General features: G+C 31.9%; 1 pseudogene; it reads left to right on the top strand.

The window, feature by feature from the left end:
• The first annotated feature begins 22,141 nt into the window (after nt 1-22,141).
• On the top strand, nt 22,142-23,374 carry LOC111883606 (syntaxin-71-like; annotated as a pseudogene).
• The last annotated feature ends 3,022 nt before the right edge of the window (nt 23,375-26,396 follow it).

The raw sequence follows: 26,396 nt of genomic DNA on the forward strand, positions 1-26,396 counted from the left end.
CGATAGCGAAATTTTCCCCAAAGTTGACATTCAACTTGTGAAGACGATCAACATACCTTTGCATCTTTTGCAAGTGCATGGTTAGAGACTCTCTACTTCCCATTTTAGCAGTGATCATATTCCTAATGATCTCATAGCGCTCTTGCCTCACGCTTTGGTTATATCTCTCCATCAAGTCTAGATGCATCTCAAAAGGATACATGTCCTCATAGGACTTTTGGAATTCGGAATTCATTGTGGCTATCATGATGCAATGGACTTTCATTGCATCACGTTCATGTGTCTCAAAGACAGCCATTTCTTCGGGAGTAGCAGTTTCTGGATTGATCTTCTCAAGCTTCTCATCAAGAACATACTCTTTGTCCTTGTAACGCGTGATCGTGCGAATGTATCTTATCCATTCGCTAAAGTTCGATCCATTGAAAGTCACTTTCTGACAAAGGCTCATTAGTGTGAATGAGCTAGCATCAGCGTAGTTTGCATTAGACATCTACAAATAGAAAGGAACAAAATTGATTAGAATTAAGTCCCTAATTAACACCAAAATGAAAATTGAGGGCTAGGACCCAACAACATTATTTACATATTAGAAAATGGATGTCGTGATCCAACATGCAAACAATTTGGAGGTACGTGAATGACGATTCACTAATTCTTCACCATGAAAAACATAAGCTTATGTTTTAAATGTATTGAGAATTCCTAGTTTTTCTTTGAGATTCATTGAACCTTTCAATGGCATGTTTAAATCTCGATATGCCCCTCTAGTTTGTGACTGGGATGTCGAGGATCACAAAGCGGGTGTGAATAACCATGCAAATCTACATGGGGCCTTCTTTGTTACAATCACCTATTCGATGTGCCGGTAAACCACACACGCTCCACCGAACTATGACAAACAAAGAATCACCCTTTGCCACCTTTTCTTAGAACCAATTAGTGTGCCGGTTAACCACACACGCTCCACTAACTTCTTAGCAAGGGTGCAAAGTGTAATTTCATGGGATTGCATCAATTCACTTTTCCTAAAGTAACTAAGATTGGGAATTTTATGAAACACGTTTAGTTACTTTATATAGATTCATTATACTTATTAATGAGAGGAGGTTTGTCCTATCCTACCCGTTCGGCTAACGACCCTCCACCAGTCAAGCAAGCGGTGGGTGTGAGTGTACACCCATTAAGCGCCATTTTATAGGCAGCAACCTTATACCAACCTTATAGACCGGCTTCGTGAATGAGGCCTACTAACGGTAAGACTAGCATTTTTTATCATATATATATATATATATATATATATATATATATATATATATATATATATATATATATATTAAGCTTGTAATAATATATTAGTATAGAGTTAAATTTTAAACTTGTAAAATTCTAGGGTTTGAAATTTAAATTATTCAAATTAAACTTTTTAATCACAAAACTTAAATTTCAAAACTTGAGGACAAGTTTTAAACTTTTCAAAACATAAGGATCAAATAGCAAATAATATAAATCAACTAATTAGATTATCTCAATTTGATCTTATTTAATATTACTTGCAAAACAATTCACCAATTCAATTCAAATAATCAATTATTATCATATAAGGAAATTATTATTCAACTAATTGGTAATTATCTTTTGTTTGGTCAAGAATATACCCATATATTTGATTAAAATCGGATTTTAATGACCCAAAACATTTAAGTCAAGTATCCTCAAGTAAAACAGCAAGAAATCCCGAAACTACCTCCTTCTGACGCTCAAACTCGCCGAGTTCCCACTGTGGACTCGCCGAGTTGGAGATACTCGCCGAGTCTACAATGGAACTCACTGAGTTCATCAGGAAGAATCACAAAAATCGAATTTTTAAGCAACAAGCAATCAACCAATGCATCAATTCAATAGAAGTCAATCAAAGCTCTGATACCACTGATGGGTTTGAGCCATAAGAACTTTCCTATGTGCACATGCAAACCCTAATTGCTTGGATCTAGGTTTCTCTAATTGAACATGCATTGTATCCAAGACATACAATACTAGATCTAATGAAAACAATTAGTCTAATCATAAAAACTTAGATCTAGAACAATACCTTGGATTACTTGCTTAATACTTCTTCTTCTTCTTGGAGCTTAGAGTCACAATTGTCATTCCTCTAATGGCTTACAAACACCAACTAGCAAGAGAATGATCTTGAGAGTGAGAGAGAGGAGGGTGAGAAATCGGCCCTAGGGTTCCTTGCCTTGCATGAGTTCCGATGTCCCTCACCCTGGGGATCTATTTATACTATGAGCTACTAGGGTTTCACCTTTAACCCTAATTGAATAACTTAGGCCCTAAGCAATCCAAGATCCTCCTAGATATTAGGCTTGGACTATTTTATGGTCTCCTAACCCTAAAATCCATACATCCTTATATCCATAAGGATACATAGCCCAAAACACAACTATCACACATTTGACAGTTTATGCCCCTTTATTCAATTAATCTCTTTAAGTCGCCAAATTAATTCTCAATTAATATATGACTTATATTAATCAAATAACATTATTACTCTTCTAATATATTATTCTCATAATATAATAATAATATCTCTTCTCTCTTAACAAATCATCCCGTCAAGTTGCTATGGTGAAGGCAACCCAAAATGACCAAGCATAACCGGGTCAAGTACTTACCAAATATAGTTATAGCCTTAGACACTAATCCAACAAATCCAACAATATATATATATATATATACCATTTATTAAATGTGTGTGTGTAATAGAGTTTTCATTATCTATAGAGTGTTCATACTTATATAATTAAAATATTTCAACTATTTTTAAAATATTATTTTTAGAAAACAAATAGTTTTGTTTTTAGATAACGTATCTCTTTGTAACGAATTTTAATACTAGCTCTTATGAGCCATCTAGCATCATGAATATGATTATTGTTTAAAATCGTACATAGATTAGTAGGTTTATAAGAATCTTTACGATTTTGCTCAGAGTTATTTGTAGATTCTTAGATTTGTTGTATTCTTAAAAGAATATTTTTATTAGGAATACAATTCATCAAGATTTTTTTAGACATAATTAAATAATTTAAGCAGGAATTTGATTAATTTGATTAATTTGATTATTAAAAACGAGTACTATTTTAACAAAAATTTCAAATCTTGTAGAATTAATAGTTAGAATAACTCGAAATGAAATTATCATGGAGAAATAAATTTAATTACAATAATACAACGATAAAATATTTTAGATAGTACCTTCTTGAATTAGGCTTGAATTACAATCAATACATACATCTGGAAAAAGAATTATTTGAAAATCTAGAGACTTTGAACATCTACTAGTAGAAAGAGAGACTCTTGGAGATTTTTTAGACATGGGATGAACATTTTCTAGAGAATGAATATTTTCTTGCTTGCCTCTACTTAAATATGATGTCTATTTATATTGATCTTGAAGTCTTCAAAGCCTTGAAATCTTGTAGTGAAATTTGCCGTATGATCAAATGGCCAATCAATTTCTTGTAAGTGGTTGTCACTCATCTTTTGAAGAATTTGTCGTTTATAATCAATGAACATCTTCTTTTGATAAAGCATGTCATTATAGAGCATCTTCTAAAGTTTTTTGTCTTCATATTATCATTGATGATAAGAATAAATAATTTTGATAATAAATTTGATAATATTTGTTTATACACTATAAATACATATATTGTGTATACTCACACAGTTTATACACACTCGTATTTGAAATAATAATTTTGATAATAGAAGAAACGAAATACCTTACATTGAAGGTACTACACCAAATTTAATGATAAGAATTTCTTATTCTTCATAAGGATCATCAAAAGGGTCTTGAGAGTCTTGAAATAAATCATTTTTTATAGATTTTGGAGAATCGTCCGAAACTAATGGAATTTGGCGAATTTCTTGAAGTAGCTTTTAAAGTTCTTCAGGAGAAGAGGTAGCAGCATCTTTAATTCTTGCAATTAGATCCACATCACTTTGAGGAAGACTGTTGATAAAAGTGGCTTCAACCTCTGGTTTTTGAATATATATTTCTGTATAATGTTTAATTACTGCTTGTTCACTGGCTTGAGAAATCTGTATTTTATCCCACCATTTTAAACGCAATTGGCGATTAATCCAAGGAGGAGAGGAATCCATTGCTTCTTTATAATGAAAAGTCCAAGACATTATCCATGGAACTTTAAATATCATGGTGAATTGTAAATATCATGGTGAATTGTAACATATATTCAAATTCTTTTGGTAAACAATTTGGAAGAATTCCCATATGTCTGTACCAATTGATAAACCATCTTGAATATTCACAATTGAAGTTCAAATCAAAGAAAATAAACCATGACTGTGAATAATTCCGAATAAAGAATGCCTTAGTCCAGGCATCTTGATAATCATAGTAAGAAAATCTGGGATAAGCAGGATAACTTATAAGAGGTTTTTCAGAGTGAAGGTTTGGGACCCAACTTTCTGGAGAGATGATTTTAATAATATGAGCTTTGCTAAAATCAATGTTTCCCTCTTTTGAATTAGAACGATGAACAAAATTAACTGAACCAGATTCTTGCAGAATAGCTTGATAATATTCTCGAGTTTTATATGAATCAACATAAAAGGTTTTCCCTTGACCAAAGAGATCATTTGTGAGAATATGAAAACCTTGATGTAACTTATGCATTTGAAAATCTTCAAGAATTTGAACTCTTAAGAAATTTGGATTAAGAACATAAGGAGTTTTTGTAGAAGGGCTAAGAGTAACAGCTTTTTGAGTTTGAGGAGTGATAGGTTTTGCAAAAGGGCTTATCATGTCGGTTGAAGTAACTTTTGGAGTAACAAGTTTTGACTGAAGGATATTAGAATAAAGTTGTGAATTCTTAGAAGTAGGAGTTAAGGAGAAAAACGATTTTGATTTTGAAATGGAACAAGCTTTTGAGAGATTGGCTTCTTGTCATCATGTTTGGACGAGGACGACGAACTCATTTTCCCTGAAAAAATTCTCGAGAAAGAAAGTCAGGAAGCGAATTATTTTCTCCTTTTATAAATTCTATTTCGAAATCAAAGCTACCTAAGAGGGCTTGCCAACGAGCAAAAATTTGCTTGGAAATAATATTTTTCACATCTTTTTCTAAAATAGTTTTTGCAGATTGACAATCTATTCTTAATAAAAAACTTTTCATAAATAAATCATCTTCAAATTTATTAATACATAAAACAATGCTTAAAATTTCTTTTTTGACAGTTGAATAATTTTTTGTGTATCATTCCATGCACCAGAGTTGACAAATTGTTCCTCAGTTGAGTTGACAAATTGTTCCTCAGTTGAGTTGACAAATTTTGTTTTAGAATTCCTCCGAATCCAATATCACTAGCATCGGTTTCAACTATGATATTGGCATTGGGATGAGGTAAATTTAAACATGGCAAAGTAGGGACATTTTGTTTTATATATTTAATTATATTTGTATGTTTTTGAGTCCATTGTTCAGGATTTTCTTTTAATCTATTATAAAGCGGTTTACATATAATCCCTAAATCTTTGAAAAAATCATGGATATAATTTAAGCATCCTAAAAACCTTTGAAGTTGCTTTTTATCTTTAATTTGATCAGGAAATTTAGTAGAAAATTGCAAGCTTCTTATAAAAGGTCTAATAGTATTTTTGACAATATCATGTCCTAAAAAACAAAATTTATTTTTAAATAAATGCATTTTTGCTGCAGAGACAGCTAAACCATTTTGATAAATTAAATCATGAAATTGATTTAAAAGTTTAAAATGTTGATCAATTGATTTTTAAAAAATTAGGACATCGTCAATAATAGGAGTTATGATATCATTCATAATATTTTGGAATTCAAAAGGAGCATTTTTTAATCCAAAAAACATTACATTCCATTCAAAATGCCCGAAGGGAACATTAAAACCAGTTTTGTATTTATCTTCCTCATAAAGTTGTATTTGCCAAAATCCTGATTTCATATCAACCTTTGAAAATATTTTTGAATCATAAAGCTTTTTTAGCAAATTTCATTTATTAGGAATAGGATAACGAATCCATTCTAAAACTTTGTTTAAAGGTTTATAATTGATAACTAATCTTGGTGATCTTCTTTCTAATTCAGTGGCATTCATATCATAAAATGCTAAACAAGACCACGGTGATTTAGAAGGTCTTATGAGTTTTTTATTTATTAAATCTTGAATTTCATTTTTATAATGACTTTCTAATTCATTATTCATGTGAATATCATTTTCATTAAAAAAATTTATATATGGTAATTTTACAATATGTTGATTTCTATTCCAAAAGGCATTAGGAATACTAGAACAAACATTTTTTTCAAATTTTAATTTTAAACATGTTATTTTATTTTGAATATTATTATCATTTAATTGATTAGTTATTCGAACATTATTTATTTCGTTAATAAGATATTTGACTTGTTGTGCTTTATAATTAAGGACATTAATCGTTGAATATAGAGGAGATTCACAAAATTTAAATATAATTTCTTTTCAAAAAACATTGGTTCTTATACCATCATCATGAACCATAAAAGGATATAGTTTTGTAATGAAAGGTGTTCCTAGAATTAAAGGAGAAGAGAGATCTTTTACTAAAATTAGGTGAGTTTTATAACAGTAATCTTGGTCATTACAAATATGAACATCAAAAACTTTATAATTTACAAGTAATTTTGTACCTTCGGCACCAGTAAGTCTAGATGCAGTTTTTCCATAGAACTGTGTAGGAAAAATTCATTCTTGAATACAAATCATATCAGCACCATTATCAATTAAAGCAGTTATGTTGATTTTAAAATTATCTTTGACTAAAGTAATTTGAGTGTTCCATTTTTGAGAAACTTGATTATTTATAATTTAACCAATAGTTACATTTTCAATTTTATTTTCTTCTTCATTATTAATTTCTATATTTTTGTTTTTAAAAGTAGAAGGTTTTTCTTTTTCTAAATTTAAAATTTTATTTTTTATTTCTTTTATTTCTTGTTTTACTATTATTAATTCTTCTTGAAGTTCTTGCATATAAATTGGCTTTGCTTCAGTAAATCTTTCATATATATTTTTTAAATTAAAATTTTCATTATTAGCAGGAGCTATGCTATTAGTTTTATTAAACATCTGTTTTATTAATAATTCTTGGATATTTTTATCTTTATAGAATCAAGAGAGTTTAAAAGATCTTTATCATCTTATGAAAGAACATTGATGTAACTACTAGTAATTACATTGATTAAATTATTACAGTGACATTTGCCAATACACTCGCAAATATCAGAATCTTCTGAACTTGAAGTAGTATTTTCGAGAATATTTAAATCATTTGTTTGAAAATCAGAAATACTTTCATCGGAATCTGAATTAGTATTTAAAATAATTTTTCTTATTTGTTCTTTCAAATCTTCAGAGACATTTAACTCATTTATTTTTGTCTTAGCATAACAATTATTAGCTTTATGACCATTACGCCCACATTTACGACAAGTAATAATATCTTTTGATTTTCTTTTAGATTTTTTATAATTTGGTTTATAAGGTTTTTTAGATTTTGAAGCGTAATCTTTGCCCTTTTTATAATTTTTTGGAAGATTATATTTCTTTTTCCTGAAATATTTTGAAGTTCTTTTCTTATATACTTTAGATTTTGAAGTAGACAGACCAGTAAAGGGCTGATAACCATATTGTTGGCAAAAAATTTCCACTTCATTTTTACTGTTAATTATATATTTTTTGAGTTTTTCTTTAAACCTAAGATCAACACAAACTACTAATCCCTCTTTATTAATGTAGTTTATTAAATCTCCATAAGTTAAATTTTGATAAGGGATGGTATTATTAAAATTTTCTCTTAATTTTTGTCTAACTCTTTCTGCAAAGAGTTTTGGAAGGCCAGCAATAAAACGTTCTTTCCAATAAGACTCTTTACAATCAGGTCTCGAATAAACTTTAACAAGATAATTATATTTATACCATCTAAAATCAGTAAGTTTTCTGCAATGTAAATTCATTAAAAATTCTGAAGTTTTTTTCTTGAAAAGTATTAGGATCTCCTACAAAGTTTTTGATAATAGCAAAAATTAAAGTGTTAACCCTATCATCTTCAAACGTTTGTATTTGTTGATTATTTTCTTGTTTTATAATAGTTTTCTTAGCAGATAAAATATAATATTTTTCTTCTTGTGAAATATAGAAATTCCACCAGCCTTTAAGACTGCCAGTAAAACTAGAAGTAATAATATTAACAATTTGAAGTTGAGTATTATTATGAGCTTTATAAGCATTAGCAGCCATAGTCATTTCTTGTACAATATTCATAATTTGATGTTCAATATGGCCATCAATATTTCATTAATAAACAGAATTACCATCATATTGAGAACGATCAAATTGAAAAGTTCGTTCTTCAAGTTGAACATCTGGAAGAGAGGGTCTATTTCAATAATTTCTTATGGTTGGTTTTGGATTTTTTCCAAAAGTGCTTTGCTTTGATTGATGAATTTTATTAAGATTTGAAAAGTCATTAGTAAGTTGATTAATATCATCATTTGTATTAACAAATTGTTGAGCAAGAGTTTCCAAATTTGTTTCACTATTAATATCAATATTTTCAGATTCGTCATTTGTAAGAGTATTAATATTGTTAGTGTTTGAGATATGAGGTTTTGAAATCTTTTTTCTAATTCGTTAATTAAATTTGTATTTCCTAGATTAAAATTACCATCGATTTGGCAAGGAACAAAACTTAAATTACTAGTGCTTGCCAAATCTTGCTTATTAACGTTTTTATCTTTGAAAATTTTTTCTTGAATTTTAACTAAATGCTCGGTAATACTAGATAAGGTTTCGTTTGCATAATTATTTTGGTAAATAATTTTTTTGAAGACCCTTTTCAGTAGTTAATTGATTTGGGGCTTGAACTAAAGGAGTTGCAATAAACATATCGTTAATAATAATTTCTCCTTTTGGTGGAAAATTAGAAATAATTTCTTTATTAGAAATAATATCTTTATATTTTTTTCTCTAAAATGGGAGTAATAGAATCATTTTTAAATGAGTAATTTATTTTATGTTTAGGGGCATAAATTAATTCAAACCATTGAAAAAAAGGAGAATGAATTTTATTTGATAAAACATAATCTTCCCAAAGGCCTAAATGGAGAAATCTTAAGTAGTATGAAAAATTTTCTTCGTGCCAAGCTCTTTTTTTATTGTTTTAATCTTTATAATACTCAATATCTTTTAAGTAATCAAAATCAACTTGATATTCTAAATTCAAGAAATTCATTTTAACAGGTTGTTTTTGTTAGGATTGAAGAAATATGTTTTATTGATTCTAAATTATGAATTCTTGATTTTTCGTATTTTTTTATTCCTATCTTTAGCCTAGAAATTTTTTCTATTTGTTTGTTATATTTATTAGTATATGGAGGTATTTTGTATAAATTATAATTTTCATGAGTTCTAGTTTCTTCTAAATGTTGAATGGTTTTGCATATATTAAAATTTATCTTCCAATGCCTTTTTAACATATTAGCCCAAAGCTTATTATTTTTTGAACAATTAATTTGTACTTTAGAACTCATAGTTGTTGTTTAAAATTTTGAAGTTCATCAATAAAATTTGATTTAGTAGGACTAGGAAGACTTTTTTATATTTTGATCATCTTCATATAATGATTTGGGAATAGAATTAGTATAGTCAACAGTTTTTAGTTTTAAAGATCTTGACTTTAATAACGAAGATTTTGAAGAGCCTGTTTCTGGGATAAAAGAAGTTGATAATCTGGATGATGAAATATTTAAGGAAGAAAAATTTATATCTACAGAAGCATCGTTATATTCAATAATATTTGAGATTTGTTTTGAAGAGTCTAGTGGTTTTGGATCGATAACATTTTGTAAGTTCCAATTACATGATTGAGTTATATTAGATCATTTTAATTTTTTTGGTGTGTGAACTTTGGTATGGTTAGTATTTGCTTCAAAAATAATTGTTCATTTCTACGACTTGATAAACGTGTTTTCGGTTCAAGTGTAGTTGTCATAGTTTTATAACAAACACGATAAACTATTGCTAAAGGCTTTGTATCATCTTTAAATTCTAAATTTTTTGTTTCTATAGTTAACACCAAGTATCTAAAATATTTTTATCAAATAATCCTACAGAAATATTAGGATAACAATTGAAATAAATAGGTCCGTTAGCAATATTTGTTTCAGCCATAGCTAAAATAGAATTTTGAAATCTTTATGTCTCTTGTCTCTTAAAATAAGAAGAACAGGGGCATCTATTCCAATTCTAAATAGAGGCTTGATAGCAATTTAGACTAAACCGACATGTAAAAATTTATATTTCGTTCTATGCTCTAGAATAGATCGTGATGATAACAAATGTAAATTTTGTTTGTTTTGACCAATAGACAAAGTTTGTTATGTCATTTTAATAGAATAACCTTTAAAATAATCAAAAGTTCCTATTCTATATATTGTATTAACATTAGTTTTAGGTATTGTCCAATTATTCAAACTTTGTTCTATGTTATTAACGGTTTCTTCAATAGAATTTATTTGATTATCATCATAATCTTGTTCATTGTTGATATTTTTACCAAGAATATATTTTTTTGATAGAATGCCTGAAAATTTACTCATATTTAATTAATTTTGCTTTAAATTTCTCTAATAAAACTTACTTGTTTTAATAATGGTGAACAGAGGGGAATCATCCCGACGATGATTATGGTCCAGCACCGCGACTTACGTCCTTATCTGCGCACTTTACGCTAATCCAACCAATTACTGGTATTGTCTTTGAATCATGATTATTAAAACTTATAAATTTCTTATAGAATACTAAACCAAAATTAAATAAATTAGAAATAAATATACCATGCATAGACCACCCTAAAAACTTTTCTTACACACACATATATATATATATATATATATATATATATATATATATATATATATATATATATATATATATATATATATATATATATATAAGGGATTGCTAGATATAAAGATCTGAAGGGTAAAATCATAAGAAAATGAATGTTAGATAAAGAGATGTATGGAAGAAGGAGACTGTGGGGGTTGGGTGGGTGTCTATTTTTTTAAGAAGACATTGTAAATTTTTGTCCTTATGGTTTGAATTGGTACAGGTTTGGTCCAAAACTGTAATATAATATTTCAAATGACGGATTTTCCTGTTTAATTTTGTTTTATATATAACAATTAAATAGAAAACTAAAATAAATCACCTAACTCTACCCCTTCTCTCTCATGCTTATCTTTTTTCTCTTTATTCTTAAACTAACTCTTTCTTTCTCTATCTTCATCATCCAAGCAATTGACTTTTTGAAGGACCATTTAGAATAATATGAAGAACAACAAAGAACAATCTCGATCTCTGTTTGGTATTTCTCTCTCTGATCGACCAAAATGGCAACAATTTCTCATCTGTTCTTTGGGGTTTTTCTTTGGGTATCTCTTTTGGGTATCCGCCGTTTCTCAATTTAGATAGAGAACCAACATGCTGTTGGATTAGTGTCTAAGTCCATAACTATTTTGGTATGTACTTGACCCGATGGTGCATGGTCCTTTTGGGTTGCCTTCACCAAAGCAACTTGATTGGAGAAATAAATAGAAAGAGAGGATAATATGATTTATTAATATGTTATAAGAATAATATATTAAAGGAGAAATCATATTTGTTTAATTAATATTGGTCAATAATTAATTGAGAATTAATTTTGTGATCAAGTGTAATTAATTAAACTTGAGGGGCTGAATTGTAATTATGTGATAGTTACAAAATAAGGTAAGAATTATCTTATAAGTATGGTGAACGAATTTAAGGTTGGAAAGCCTTAGAATTCGAGTATGATAAGGATTCAAGGATTATCTTATTGGTTGCTTAATGGATAATCAACTAGATAAGGATAATGACTGAAACCCTATCTCTACACCTATATAAACACCCCTAGGGTTATGAATTCGGGTATCCCTTCCCAAGAAGTCCCAAATACGAATTCTAACCTCCCTCCTCTCTCCTTATACCTTCTCCACTTGCTTATGGTGTTTGTGAGCCATTAGAGGAGTGACACTTGTGACTCTCTGCTTTCCAAGGTCAATTCAAGGAGGAATTGGATTGATATTGCTACATAACAATCAAGGTATGTTCTTAAACCTATTTACATGTGAATTCTGATTTCCATATGCTAGAATTAGGGTTCAAGTCTTGGATTCAAAGTATGTACAATAGAGGAACCTAGATCCGAGCTTTAGGGTTTGTATGAGCACATAGGATGTCTTGTGGCCAAAACCCATCAGTGGTATCAGAGCCTTGATTGGTTTCTATTGTATTGATGCTTGTTGTAACTGAAAAAATTCGATTTTTTGCATTCTGGAGGCTGGACTCGCCGAGTCCATGGCTGAACTCGCCGAGTCCAAGGCTGACTCGACGAGTCAACTCGTCAGAAGGAGGGTACTTCGGGATTTCTTGCTGTTTTTGCTTATGGATAATTACCTTATCATGTTAGATTAATATTAATCCGATTATATGATATATTTGACTATATTTTTAATCTAATTGAAGATATTTATCAATTAATAGGATAATTGTTTCCTTATAAGATAATTGATTAATTATTTTAAGTAAATTGATAAATTATTTTGCAAGAAATCATCAAATATGGATAATTATGTGATTAAATGTTAATTTGAATTATTTGTTATTTGATCCCTGTTGTTGTGAAAAGTTTCATATTTGGCCCTTTAGGTTTTATAGTTTAAATTTGAACCCCAAAAGTTTTGTTGTTTTGAAATTTAAATAGTTGAAGCCTTAATGTTTTGAAAAAGGTTTCAAAACTTGCCCTCAAGTTTTGGAATTTAAATTTTGATTTAAATAGTTTAATTTTGATGCATATTTAAATTCTAAACCCTTATGGTTTGAAATGTTTCAAAACTTGCCCTCAAGTTTTGGAATTTAAAAGTTGATTAAAAGTTTAATTAGGAATGTTAAATTCTAAAACATCTAAGTAATTTTTGAAAAGGTTCAAATCACACCCTTATGGTTTTATTAATTAATTAAGGTGTATAATTAAAAGAGATTTAATAAATCCATTAAAGTTTAGGTTAACCATTTAAAAGAATTAAAAGTGTAATTATTAAAGTTAACCACATAGTATTTTAAAAGTTATAAAATACACCCTATACTATATGTAACATTAAAAGTCTAACATTATATATGTATAACTAAAAGTCAGTCTTACCGTTAGTAGGCCTCATTCACGAAGCTAGTCTATAAGGGGTGTTTAAGGAAATTGCCTATAAAATGGCGATTGAATGGGTATCCACTCTTACCCACCGCACTCTTGACTAGTGGAGGGTCGTTAGTCGAACGGGTAGGATAGGACGAAACCTTCCATTATAAGTATAATGAATTATCAAGTAACTAAATGTTTTATAAAATTCCCAATCTTAGTTACTTAGGCAAAAGTGAATTGATGCAATTCCATGAAATTACACTTTGTGCCCTTGCGAAGACGTTAGTGGAGCGTGTGTGGTTAACCGGCACACTAAATGGGTCTAAGCAAAGGTAGCAAAGGGTGACTCAATGTTTGTCATAGTTCGGTGGAGCGTGTGTGGTTTACCGGCACATCGAATAGGTGACTGTAACATGTGAGGGCACCATGTGGTTTGCATGGTTATTCACACCCGCTTTGTGATCCTCGGCATCCCAGTCACAAACAAGAGGGGCATATCGAGATATAAACATGCCATTGAAAGTTCAATGTATCTCAAAGGATCTAGGAGTTTTCATAGGTTTAAAACTTAAATTCTTTTTCGTTTTTCGTGGTGGAAATTAGTGAATCGTCATTCACTTACCTTCAAATGTTCTGTAATTTGGGTTACGGCATCCCTCTCCCGAGTTGTAGAATATTGTGTTGGGTCCTAGCCTTAGTATCTCATTTGGGTGATTTACTAAGGACTCAATCAATCAACTAACTTGAATCTGTTTTTCTCCCGTTTTGTAGATGTCAAAGTTCGACAACGATGGTTTTCCCAAATCCCGTGGAACAAGCTTTCCACATGAAGATGGTATTCCACGATTCAATCGAGGAACAAGAAATCATGCTTCACTTCCTCCTCCTCCTCCTATTGTTCTCCCCAACCCACAAGATCGAAGAGTTGAAAGGTTCAATATCACTAAAGCCCTATTGGAAATGAAACATGAAGATGGTAAACCCGTGTGTGCCCACGTTCTAGGAATGAAATCACACATTGATAGGTTGATAATGTTGGGTGTGTCATTCCCAGATGAGTTGGCTGTGAATTGGGTTTTGCAGTCACTTCCTGAATCATATAATGAGTTCAAAAGAAAGTATTATATGATGAATCATGACGACAACCTCATTGACCTAACTTACATGCTCATTGCTGCTGAATCAGAAATGATTTGGCAAAGCAATGGAGTGTATTTGTTGGAAAAGTCAACCAACCATGCTTCCGAGGACGTTCTAGGAGAACCGACCTGCGTTTGTTGCCAAAAGAGAGGGCGTTGGATACAAGTCTGCCCAAAAAGCCTGAAGAGTCCAGAAGCTGGGAGAGTCAAAGAGTATGGCTGCGCTTCAGGTAAAATCCACTATCTAACTCCATTAAGTTCCTATTCATTAATTCTTAATACATAATGTAATAAGATTGCATTTGAATGTTTTACAGGATCGGTGAAAAGAAAGGAAGCTTGGTGAAAGAGCAAGATGAATCTAATCACAAGGAATGGATCTTGATCGCATGGACTTGAAGATTAGATTTTAATCTTAGAAAGTTATGATAGAGTTGTTAGAAAATTTTCTTTTGAAATACATAGTTTTCAATGGATTTTGCATTGTAAGGACAAATGTTTTCCGCTGCTTTTATAAATAAAATAAATTTTCGTTTGACTTATTTATTTATTTATTTCCTTGCAATGAAATCGTTATGAAAATTGGTGTTTGCATATTTCTACAACAAATGGATATGATTCTTATTTATAGTGTTTATGGAAAAGTCGAGAATTTACCAAATAGGGAGAGTTTCTCATCGCCCAAAGTTTCAATTGGATAAAAATTTGGAATCATGCAACTTGGTTGCACGATGAATGAGAAATTTCATATTTGGAAATTAGACCAATTCGTTGACAAAGTGTCAAGTGAAGGACTAGAAGATCGAGTACACAAAGTTGCGTGTTGATCAAGACCACCATAAGAGTAACAAAGACATTCGTCATGATTTACTAAAGGTTTAGTAAATATGATTATACTTACAAGATTAAGTGTAATTCTGAATTGATTAAAGGGTTTAGATCAATAGCAGAACGAATAAGAAGAATCAAGTAGGCAGAAAGATAAAAGTTTCTCCATTCTAAGAAGATGGGAGAGTACCTTTTATGCTTTATGATAGGTCTTAATGATTAAGAACCATATCTCAATTGATCCTCTAAGTGAGTCTTAGTACAATTGTATGTCTAAGAAGAGGAATCAAGAATTGAAGAAATGGTTAAATCAAGAAGTCAATCATACTTCGTTCCAATGATAAATCTTAAAGTTAAGATTGTGACAATGAGTGATAAGTATTAAGAAGGTTTATAACTTTCATTAAATGTGGTAAGTTGTGATGTCTTAGATAAGACAAAGACCAACTAGGACCAATTTATGAAGAGTTTTGATAAAAGCTACACTAACTCTTGAATATTTGTTTGTCAAGAAATGTTTTGACAAGAGAATCTTATATGTCAAGGAGTCAGTGGGAGTCTTAATAGTCTTGAAAGGTTTCAAGAACAAATCAAATAAACCTTATCGATCAACACTAGCACACGAGTTGAGGTTTACAACCTATCGTGTTGACATTATTTTGATTCTGTGCCAATCCAATCGAGTTAATTATGCATGTGAGTTCTATGAGTTCTCATTTTGAACGCATAAAAGGCAAAGCACCTTAATCAATGAAAGGTACATTGATAGGAAAAGGTGAGCTGCTTAACTACTTGGAAGACATGGTGGGCAGCTGTGCTACCATAAAGGCAAGAAATCGAGATCAAGAAAGTTCGATCCATAAGAGTTTGAATTTGTCGTAAACCTTGGTTTTGATAAATTCACATGGATAGGAACAAATACACTGTTTAAATCTAAGTGTCATAAGATTTCCTCCTTCATGAAAATGATTGTGAGGAAATGCTTTCACTAAGACAGATTTTAAGAAGATAGTGATTGTAAAATTGCATTCTCGAATTCAATTATGGTTACGGCATCCCTTTCCATAATTTGAATTGTGAGGTTTGGCAATTAGTCTTAATTGTTTAGACACACATATGAACTATCAAAGGCAGATGTGTATAAGTTCAAGAAACATTGATAAAAGATTATCAAAGCACTAAGTATTAGAAACATGAACTTAAGAAATTCAATAAGCATTGTTTTTCTGAAAGTCAAGATGTTTATGAATACATGTCGAAGCTAGTGGGAGCATAAGTGTTATGTTTTATAATAATCATCATGATAGTGGGAGCATAAATGTTATGATTGTATGATTATTAAGGAAAGTATTGCAAGGTTAGCAATATTAATTATAGAAAACAAGAGTCATGCTTTGCAAAGTTGTAAGAGTTGAAAGGTTGTTTTGCTATAATTAAGGGAGAGAATATTATGCTTCATTTCAAATCTAAAGGATTAGGTTGAGAAATGTTAATAAATTTAGTCAAAAGGTACATAGTGTGTTCTTAAAATTTCGATTATGATTACGGCATCCCTTTTCACAATTCGAATTTTGAGAACATAGCAAATAAAACATTATGCGTCGTGTCCCATACGCTTCGGGTATAGGATCGATTGAAAATGCTTTAATGTTTGACCATTCTAAAATTTTCCAAATGTCGAGCACATTTAGAGGGAAAAAGGACAAGAATCGGTTTAGACTAAAATAATTAAACAACTATCAAAGGACAATCCAAGTTCGACGAGGATTGGTCACTTGTGAGTAGTTGGAAGTATAGTATTGGAAAATATAGAAATGTTTCCATATTGGATGGACCGTATCGACATCATTACGAATAGATAAGATTCTATTAAGAATGAGTTGTCATATGGAACATATGGAAGTGTGTCCATATTGGGAATTGAATATTGAGAAATCTATGACTAGATTAGAAACTTCTATGCAAAAGGATGTTCAAAGAATGTACTTTGAGTGAGAGACATCACATCTATAGAATTGTCTTGTAACAATCTCCGATAGAAGACTTTGTAATATCATTGGCAATAGTCTTTGTGACTTTGGTGCAGTGACATTACGAAAGGATAGTTGCATAGAATGTTAGAATCTAGCATATTCTATGAGTAGCAAGAATTTGATATTCTTTCACTTATGAAAAAGGATTTGGAGTTGTGAAATGAGAAGGATTGGAAATGTGTTCAATGTGATCTATTTCACAAAGTAAGAACCATAGGTAAACATTGTGTGCATGCTAGGAGCATGAGACAAGTGTTACAATTCAAGTAAGAAGTTGATTACCCGAAACGACAAATAATGAGTAATCAATATGGTGATAAATAAAAGGTGTTTTATTTATACTCAAAGGTTGAGGCCATATGGGATTAGTATTATTCTTGTGTTTCACATTTGCATGTTTTGACTTCCAGAATAATTGAGTTTATTAAGAATAATCGAATTATTCAAACGGGCCACAGTCGTTCATATGTTGGAAGTAGGTATGAATGAAGACTGTCGTGAATTGGTGTGTGGAATGTCTAAAAGAGTATTAGACATAAGCAAATGTTTGCTGCAACATTCATGAGTGCTTATGAATGTGATTTGAGCATTGGATTAGACCCACGCTCACTTGGATCACTCCATGGATTGTATCACGAGTGATTGGTGAGACGATAACATCTTATATTCTTGAAACCGAGATGTGTGAGTTGTATCTTGCGAATCGGTTGCACATTGATAATATGTAAACGCACCAGTAACTTGGTGTTATAAAACATATTGTTGTGTGTAATTCGGTGCGTGAGTGCAAGCGAGCATTGTATCAAAGTTTATCCGTTCCTTTTATCCAAAGTGGGATAAAAGCGATATCTTTGGGCCCCTCGATGGTTTAGTGATGACGAACGTAAATGCTCGGCCGGGCTAGGGCTAATTTGATTTGTTCAATTAGTCAGTCGTCATAAATCAGAAATCGAGAAGTAGTACAAAGAGAATGATTAGAAATCATATCTCATATGATATCTAGAATGGAGGAATATATGATCCCTTATCTAAGGACACACGTATTTGATATGATCAGAGTTGACAGCGGCTTTGGAAAGCTACGATTGCAGATCGGGATCCGAAGTCATACGCAGAATAGTTGTTAGACTTATCCAAGTGGGAGACTGTTGGATTAGTGTCTAAGTCCATAACTATTTTGGTATGTACTTGACCCGATGGTGCATGGTCCTTTTGGGTTGCCTTCACCAAAGCAACTTGATTGGAGAAATAAATAGAAAGAGAGGATAATATGATTTATTAATATGTTATAAGAATAATATATTAAAGGAGAAATCATATTTGTTTAATTAATATTGGTCAATAATTAATTGAGAATTAATTTTGTGATCAAGTGTAATTAATTAAACTTGAGGGGCTGAATTGTAATTATGTGATAGTTACAAAATAAGGTAAGAATTATCTTATAAGTATGGTGAACGAATTTAAGGTTGGAAAGCCTTAGAATTCGAGTATGATAAGGATTCAAGGATTATCTTATTGGTTGCTTAATGGATAATCAACTAGATAAGGATAATGACTGAAACCCTATCTCTACACCTATATAAACACCCCTAGGGTTATGAATTCGGGTATCCCTTCCCAAGAAGTCCCAAATACGAATTCTAACCTCCCTCCTCTCTCCTTATACCTTCTCCACTTGCTTATGGTGTTTGTGAGCCATTAGAGGAGTGACACTTGTGACTCTCTGCTTTCCAAGGTCAATTCAAGGAGGAATTGGATTGATATTGCTACATAACAATCAAGGTATGTTCTTAAACCTATTTACATGTGAATTCTGATTTCCATATGCTAGAATTAGGGTTCAAGTCTTGGATTCAAAGTATGTACAATAGAGGAACCTAGATCCGAGCTTTAGGGTTTGTATGAGCACATAGGATGTCTTATGGCCAAAACCCATCACATGCATCTCCTCTCAACCTTAGTCCTTCCTTGCTTTTGGTTTAGTTTATACAAATAAAAAAGAGAGTGGTTGCAGAGTCGCCGGAGGTTGTAGTACATGCCACCCTCTTTAAACCCCAATATTTGATTTCTCCTTCTCTTTTTTTCCATCTCCATTGAGTTCTGCTTCTCAGCCGATTACGAGTGTTTCGTCTTTGGATTCAATACCCCAAAAATGCCAAGAACCACTAAGGAGCTCTCCACCTTTGGCGAATTCGAGTTGCCGACAACCGACGAATTCAACAAACTAAAATTCCTATCATCTGCCTCCTTTACCTTCAGTAACTTCAAACAGTGCGTTGTGGATTTATGTTTTTTGATTTCTGTGTCAAAGAACCCTAATCATACCCCCATCAACATCTAATACTGACATCGAATTCCCCATCACATTCTTTCTCCTCCTCCTCATCCACCATCGTCTTTTTCACATGATCCTATTTCTGGAAACATAAATCCGATTCAGAAAGAAAATGACATGGGCAATTTGTTATGGGTATTTTTTTGTTCATCTGGCACTAACTTGCAGGAAGAAAAAGATGCGTATCTGTAGGTTAGAAGAGAGAGAGAGAGAGAGAGAGAGAGAGAGAGAGAGAGAGAGAGAAGAGAGAGAGAGAGATAGAGAATGTGGGGTAGGTGATATTCTATTTTAGCTTTTTCTTTAATTATTATAAATAAAACACAATGAAAAAAAAAACAAACTTAAAAGGGAAAATCCGTCATTTGAAATATTTCAAATTTTTTTTGACCAAACCTACAATAAAATTCTTATTTTGTACCAATAGTGTAACTCCTAAACTTTTGGACCAAAGTCCTAAGTTTTGACAAACCATAGGGACCAAATTTGCAATTTTGTCTTTTTTCTAAGTAAAGTTATAAGTAAAAATGGAAAATGAAATTGAAAATGATATAATAATAAATTTAGATCAAATTTGTAATAAGATGAAATCACAGGGATCGATCATTCAAGATTTAGAAACCACATGATCATTTATATTAATCATCATATATCTCAACTGACTACATATTAAAACTATTGTGCAGTGCATTTGATAGAATGTATGTATTCAGTCTAGCATTATACGTGCTTTTCCATCCAGCGGAACATCTTATATATAGTTACGCCAAAGTGGCAAAATACTAAGCATTTGGTACTCTCTTTGTAAGTCAACATTCACATAATGGGCACCGTGATCAGGGCGATAATAACATATTGACGATCTGCGATACATTTTCTACATTTTACCTTTTTAATGTACATAATATATCCCATGGTGTCACATGCTTTCTTATCAAATCTTCCAATAATTAGGTTGATTTAAAAAAAAAAAGATGCATTAGATACGTGTGACGTTTTAAATGTAAGACTTGCTCGTGATTATATATTTCACATGTCACCTTTAAGGACCGACAATCATGTAACATTCCAAATTTTCAACCAATATTTCTTTTTAAAATTAAAATAAACACCCCAAAATCATTTCTCATAAAAGATAAATAGCATTAAATTATTTCCAAAATCACAATCAAGTCCAAATGTAAATTGGAGTTTTATGGAAACCAAAAATGTAATGTATGTTTAGTTAAGTTGCGTCAACTTGTAAAATATTTAATTTTAAAATGTAAGCATAAATTTTTGTGAAAGTGGTAAAAAGTCAATGGTCAACGTGTCGTGGCTAACAATTGGACGCACTGCACATACTACACGAAAAAATAGTCGGACTTCCATCACTCCACGTGCCACATGCAAGGGAGTTGTACGCCCCGTGCAACACTATTCATCTCAGCCTTTTATTAAGTGCTTAATACTTTAAGACATATGCTTATAAATTCGAGAACCCTTCCATATAAGATCTTAATAGATACTAACAATCCTCTATCTTTCCAAACTCTAACGATATATCCAAAATGAGTCCAAAATGCAAAAACCTTCTTGCACTGTTCATAAGGGACACTAACATGCGTTCATTGCTTCTCATAAGGTTTGATTTTTTGACTAAACTATATTCTCGTAGACATATATATGAAGTATTATTATCTATAGAAAATGTATTTTATAATGATATAAAAAATGAATTTGAGTACAACACTTGCGCATTAGACTGTTTAAAATCCGATATTTTATGATGTACAATCAGACACTTAAATGTCATAAAAAAGCCCCCCCCCCCCTCCCCCCTCTGTGTGTGTGTGTGTGTATATATATATATATATATATATATATATATATATATATATATATATATATATATATATATATATATATATATATATATATATAATACTGATGTTAACATGTTTTTTAACTTTTTCAATTTTATATTGTAGTTATTTGATTCTTATGATGTAATATTTTTATTTTATCGGACATGAAAAGAACATTTAAACTATTACTAATTTTAGAATGTTAAAAATAAAGAATTCATATTATTATAAAATATAGTTATTTCAATATTTTTAATGTCATACTAATATGATTATTTGGATAATAAAACAAAAAATAATAACTCAAATTATAAGAGTTGATTTTGTAATTTTTGTAAATTAGGAGGAGAAGATCTAAAACATAAAGAAAGTCAATTTGAAATAATAAGAGTCAAGACTTTAAGGTTGTATAGGTTGGCCAATAAAATTACATTCGGTTTTCAAAATATAGGAAATTAAAAATTGAGTGTTAAAACTTAAAAGAAAAAGAAATAAGAAGTGTCCCTCCTTGTCCTCATCATCCGGAGAATGTTTGTGTTTTTACCGGTGATCACATAGAGAGAAACAAGGGAGTTAACTATAAAATTTCTTTTTATTTTTCCTTTCTCAATCAAACGCTACTTTTCCTTAAAAACATTATGAGTCTGATTGATATCGTGTTTCGTGTCGATGCAATATGCAAGAAATATGAAAAGTACGACATTGATAAGCAACGTGAGCTCAACACTTATGGAGATGATGCATTTGCCTCTCTACTCGCTTCCTTAGATTCTCAAATTGAAGCTGCTTTACGTGTATAGTTAATCGCTAATTTATTTGGCGTTACTTTTTAATTGTCGTCTCAATTGAGTATCAGTTTTGAGTTTTGATCTCGTCTATTCTTTTTAGAAATCAGAAAAGGCATCGATGGAGACAAATAGAGCTACTATAGTCGCCATGAACGCTGAGATTAGAAGAATGAAAGTTCGATTGATGGAAGACGTACCCAAACTAGAAAAGCTTGCCAAAAAGAAGGTCTCGAATTGTCTTTCTTTTCTTCTATTAAACAATTACAACAAAGATCGATGACACACATTAATGGAGTTACGTACAGGTGAAAGGGTTATCTAGAGAGGAATTAACAGCTCGTTGTGATGTGGTCCTTGCACTACCAGAGAGGATTCAAGAAATACCTGATGGAGCCAGTACCACATTACTGTAAAATGCATCTACATCTGCTACAAATAAGATTAAGTTTGATACAGGTTGCATGGCATGGATCCTAGTTATTTTATGTTTGTTATGTTTATTTAATTTTATTTCAACACATCATCCAGTAAGCGTAGATCGTATCTTTGGAGATAGTTATTTCCAACGAAGCCAAGAATCAAACGAGTTTAGATCAGAGTATGAAATGAGGAAAATAAAACAGGATGAAGGCTTAAACGTAATATCAGAAGGTCTTGATACACTCAAGAATTTAGCTCATGAAATGAACGAGGTTCTTTAATTGATCAATTAATTAGCGATCCTTATTTTACCTTTTCATCATCATATGTTAGTAAACTATATAAGCTAAATACATAAAAACTTATGCAGGAATTAGATAAGCAAGTCCCCTTAATGGATGAAATCGAAGATAAGGTTGACAAAGTAACAAGTGATATTAGAAACACAAATATGAAACTTAGGCAGACTCTTTTAAAGGTAGTCATTTTTATTATTGGACTTCAAATTTCTTAATTATGCTTGAAGTTTTTATGTAAAATTGGTGGTAGATCTTTGATGCATGTGTTTATGTGTACATGCAGGTGAGGTCTACACGGAACTTTATAATCGACATCATCTTATTATGTATAATTTTGGGCATCGCATCGTATTTGTACAAGTAGGTATTCACTATTCCGCAATTTTGTTTATATGTCATGCATATATCTAATTTAATGTAATTAAATACTTGCTTAAACAATATTGATTGTAGTTTGTTGGACGATTAAAGCGAAATGAAGTATTAAAAGGATAGTTTATGCACAACAACATTGAAGGATGCAATTCAAATTTTGTTGTGTTCTCCTTCGGAATTTATGATTTTATTTTCTGACATGTTCAAAATATCTTTAGAAATATTTGCTGAGTTGTGGAGCTTAATTCTTCCTTTTAACTCATAGTTGCTCAAGAGACTAAGCCTGGTTACATTCGACATGAAATGCATCAAGGGTTAGTTTTATCAGAGTTCCGACTTGTTCTTATTGATAGAATTTAGATGAACATGTTGGAATAAATAGATTCATTGAATTTGTAGCCTAACATAAGCAATTGTAATTTGGTAGTCATTAATAAATCTCTCTCTCTCTCTCTCTCTCTCTCTCTCTCTCTCTCTCTCTCTCTCTCTCTCTCTCTCTCTCTCTCTCTCTCTCTCTCTCTCTCTCTCTCGTAGAAGTAGTAATCAATCTGATTGTGTGAACTAGGTTAAATATTTTGGTCTTGTTTTTTGCATTATTAACATGTGTGAAAAATCGTTTATCCTATGTTAAGGTCCTTAAATGATAACGATATTGCCCCTAACAAAAAACCATGCAATCAAGTTTGACCATTCGAGGGTATCTTCTAATTCCGTTAAATTTTAAAAAGATATCAATCATGCAACATCCCGACTCCCAGGTATAATATTATGTATTTATTTGTGGGGTTTAACTGAGTGACTCGACGAGTTGTATACCCAACTCGTCGAGTAGAGTCGGATTGGCCACATGAGTTTAATAACCAACTTGACAAGTCAGAGAGGCGACTCGCTGAGTTGGTGTTGTGTGAGGAAACCCTAAATCTTTGGGTTCATGTCCTATTTAAAGGGCATTAAGCCCTCATTTCCGCCTCACCAGCCACCCCACTCCCCTGTGTGAAACCCTAATCGATCAGATTGATTTTTGTGTGTGTGTGTGTGAGAGAGAGAGAGAGAGAGAGAGAGAGAGAGAGAGAGGTTAAATTGAGTGGTTTTGTTCATCTTTGGAAGGAGATTTGGAGAGCTTGGCGTGTTTGATCAAGGAGGGGCTGTAGATCTAGAGTTCTGTAGTGATTAGCTTCAGTGCAAAGGCAAAAAGCTTCTATCTTGATCTTTCCTTTGTGAGACCTTAGTTTAGGGAGGTTTTCAGGGTTTTCTCTCATCCATCTTTTGACAATGAGTTATTTGAGCATATCATGAGGTTGAAACCTCAGATCTGGACTCCAGGAGGACTTGAGAGCCCAAAGATCCAAGCTTTATTAAGCTAAAGACAAACTTTTGTGCATTTAACCCTTGTTGAAGTTTGTATTGGCATTATGAGCCTATTATGCCATGCATGAACGTAAAAGCTCGCAGCTTTACGTGACATTCGATCCTTGGGATGCTAGATCTAGAGTTTGGAGTAGTAGATCTACCTTTAGACGTCTGAATGAGAATATAGACTGAATGCACTCGCTGAGTCAATAAGCTAACTCGACGAGTCAGCTAGGGTTTTCCCCGATGAGTCTGGACATGAGTAACTCAGCAAGCTGATGAGACAACTCGACGAGTTAGGTTTGGTTTTCATGATTTTTCTGAAGGAACAAGGGGACTCGGCGAGTCACATAGTTGCGCTGGACGAGTCGGGTCAACATGGACTGTTGAATCGAGTGTTGACTTCAGTTGACCTTAGGGTTTTTCAATGCAGGAAGTATAGAGACCATGCAGGGGTAGAATGGTCTTTTACCCATTCCAAGAGTTAAAGGGATAGAGAATAGCATTGGGTTTATTTATAATCGTGAATGGAGTGTTAATTAGAGATAATTATCATATGTGTTAGGCGGAGGCTAGATCGATGATTCGTGTACGAGACTTATTTGCTTGCTTACGAGGTGAGTCTTCTCACTATACATACCTAGAGTTGTGATTTATGTGTGACTGGAGGGTCTTATGTGCTTATATTGAGTATTGTGATATCCTGCATTATGTCTTTGTGATTTATGCTGTGTATTATTCTAAGCTTACTCAGTTAGGACCGAAGAGTCCACCCGAGTTGTGGGACCGCAGGGTTCCGCTGAGATACATTAACCGGATGGTCTTATTTAAGTATAGCCATGAGAGGCTAATGAGATGTGTGTGGTATTTTGGGAAACTCACTAAGCTTCGTGCTTACCGTGTTATGTGTTATGTGTTTCAGGTACTTCTCAGGTTTACGGGAAGGCACCGGCTTGATTGTATACACGAGTTGGAGATATCTTTTGGAGGATCCTAGATTGTGATTTAATCAACTTATGAACATGTGATTTTGATAATTGACATTTTTGGAAATTCTGAGATTGTGTTAATGATATTAAATGTTATTTTTAAATGAAAATTTTGTTTGAAAATTTATGGTGTTACAAGTTGGTATCAGAGCCTTGGTTTGATGCACTCGGATATACCTTCGGGTGTGTCTAGACTCAAATAGAGGATTTGAGAAAAAAATTCAAAAGAAATGACTTTTCTAAAAACGAGCAAGAGTTTTAAGAGAAAACGAGTTGGAGCAGTTTGTACAATCAGTCAGAGCCCGAACGGTGATTTCCTAAAATACCCTTACTATTTGTGTTATGAGATATTTATGAGATGTTTGGGATGCATGCTAGATGATAGGCTAGGTATTTCTTATTTAGGGCTAGTGTTGCCTGATTTGTGATGCCTTAGCCTAGGAGTTTCTGCTATCTATTATTGCCTTGAATATGTGCTGAGTAGGAGTATCTAGCAGGAATCACTTAGAAAGTGTTTTGAGTCGAGTAATAATCTAAGAGAGGTACCTAGATGAGCATATGAGGGGTCTGCTGAGAGAGTAGTATGTTATTTGTGAGAGATAGAGTACATGTGAATTGGGATCCTAGGAGGAGGACTTGGGGTGACTGCAGGTTGGTGTGGAAGGTATTATT

This window comes from Lactuca sativa, chromosome 3 (assembly GCF_002870075.4).
Source record: "Lactuca sativa cultivar Salinas chromosome 3, Lsat_Salinas_v11, whole genome shotgun sequence".
In the NCBI taxonomy this organism is placed as follows: Eukaryota; Viridiplantae; Streptophyta; class Magnoliopsida; order Asterales; family Asteraceae; genus Lactuca; species Lactuca sativa.